The 2,547-nt window shown below is 27.1% G+C and overlaps 1 long non-coding RNA gene across 1 annotated transcript; it reads left to right on the forward strand.

Moving 5' to 3' along the window:
- The first annotated feature begins 238 nt into the window (after positions 1-238).
- On the forward strand, positions 239-1,525 carry LOC136076326 (uncharacterized). Its single transcript, XR_010636168.1, has 3 exons — positions 239-380; positions 1,035-1,193; positions 1,462-1,525. It is a non-coding gene; the product is annotated as an uncharacterized LOC136076326 (long non-coding RNA).
- Positions 1,526-2,547: the final 1,022 nt, after the last annotated feature.

Here is a 2,547-nt window from a genome sequence, read left to right on the forward strand (position 1 = left end):
TTTCAGGATGTTTTCCGCAAACAATTTTCCGGATTTTTTAAATAAAATGATTATATGAACTATGTAGTTTATATATTTATTATTGTAATTACTTTTTATTTTACTTTTAAAATAATATAATTATTTTGCATTGTAGTTTTATAATAATTAATAAAAAAAGTATCAGGGCGTAAGATATCTTATAATGTCGCAATGCATTTTTGACAAAAATAAAATCTCACAAATATAATATTTTATCTAAACATATTATATTATCTTATATCTAAGTTTTATCAATTTAGGTTTAATAAATATATTACAAAGTTTAGTTCAAAATTGTGTAACGTTATGGCAGATAATTCTCATATTGCAACACGCAAAAAATCAAACCCTACTACAAGGTATACTTTTTTTTCTACCCTATTTTATATTATTTTACACTGTCAAATTTGTCAATGTAATTAATTTAATAAAAAATAAGTTATTATAACTTATTTAATATTTAATTTATTAAGCTACATGACAAATGATAAGTTCTGCATAAAATATTATTGACTAGAAAGACCTAATGGTATTGTTATGTTATTGCCTAGGAATATCATTCTGTAGTAAGACACAATAACCTTTTAACTTTTAAAATTTGAGAAATTTCACTTTTCCAACTCTTCGTCTTCTTTTGTGATCGCACCCTGTAGCAAGAATTTAATTTAGTTCATATCTTGTTGGAGAATGCAACTTGATTCTGAGTTGAATTTTCAGCACTCTGTACTTATTGGTGACCTAATTTGACAATACTTTATTATACATATTTTTAGTTTTATACTTAATATATTATATATAATTAGGAGTAGATGAAGCTCCTTAGCCGTGGTGAATGTTTCCACAGCAAAAGGAGCCTCAAGGTGAAAATCTCACCATGGGTAAGGAAAATCATGATATAAAACCCCCACTATAATGTTGTGTGGTTATGTGGTAACTATTACATTTTTATAAATTGTTTTAATTTTTTTGTGTGCATTCTAAAATGACATATAATGCTGTTCAAAACTTTGTAGATTACTCATTTAAAGCAACTTCGTGGGCTGTCACCTTTGCATCTAGTGAGTTAATGTATGAACAAGTTAATGCAGAAACAGATGCAAATATAAGAAGATGGAAAACAAAGAAAACAAATTATCATGTTATCACATAATACACAGATGTTATCGCATAAGGTGAGTACAGGTCTTTTTCTAATCACGCCCATCAGTTATTAACATTATGCATAGATATATGGATATTAGATATAGATATATATAGATAAATAATATTTTTCTAAACTTGTATTTTTTATTTTGTAATTCTATTTTTTTAATCATCTGTCGACTTTATTGTTTATCTTTTTTTTTAGCAATCAGAGTATAAAATTAGAAGGCAAATGACTTTTTATATTTTTTTACACTGTATGTAGTATTGTTTTCTTAAAATTATTTAATGATTTAGATAAAAGAAAACAAATAACAACACTAGAAAGTCTTGTTGCCAAAATAGTTGGCAACTCACCAAGTAAGATTTGTTTTAAAAGTTGATTTAAGATAATTATTAAATAATCATATTATTATTTAAGATTTTATTCGTTTCTTTTCAGCTAAATCTTATTCGTTAGATAAAGTTTGATGTGTGCTCTTATAGGAGAAAATATCGACTTATTCGTTAGATTATGTTTGAAGCGTGCTTTTATGGGAGAATATATCGACTAATTTGTTAGACTAAGTTTGAAGTGTGTTCTTTGTGGATTGAAGCGTTCTCTTCGTAAGTTGCAGATCTACGACTTTGTACTTATTACTTATTGGATTTAAGGAGGATATTTTAACAAAAGTGCAGCTTTTATTACAAATTAAAAATGTTTATGTCAAGATCTAATATACTGACTAATAAAACCATGTAATTTAATACGTATTAAATATTTCCTCGACGATGAGTTTTTTTTCTTTGCACGAATCCAAACACTTGGTAATTATAAATCATAATTATTGCTTAAATATTACGTGCCAAAATTAACGTAAAAAGCACGTCTTTTGGACAGTTCATGGGGATCAAAAAGTCACCCAAATATCACGTGCCAAAAGTAACGTGAAAAACACGTCCATAAATTACGTGAATTGGTCATTTCATGGGGACCAAAAAATCACCTAATTGTCACGTGCCAAAATAACGTGAAATTCACGTTTTTGTCACGTCGCTGTGCCTACTGGGTGGACATCTCAAGACATGGGACATCGAGTGGACGTCTAAATTCATAATAAATAACAATCATATCGACAATTACATTGACATGTCGCGACGTTAGAATTATCTTGAGAAAAAAATTTGAGTTATTGATAGTGTTGTGTACCTCAGAACAATGTTTTTCCGTTGTAATGAAACCTAAGTTATAAGTAAAAAAGTTGCGGAAAAAACATAAGTTATAAAAAAAATTAACGTCGCGATGTATTAAACATAAGAATATAATTTATACTAAAAAATTATGTGAATTTATATTGTTTAAGCACTTTTGACTATATATGTTTATAAATTAGATTTTATTTA

This window comes from Hydra vulgaris, chromosome 02 (assembly GCF_038396675.1).
Source record: "Hydra vulgaris chromosome 02, alternate assembly HydraT2T_AEP".
Taxonomy (NCBI): Eukaryota; Metazoa; Cnidaria; class Hydrozoa; order Anthoathecata; family Hydridae; genus Hydra; species Hydra vulgaris.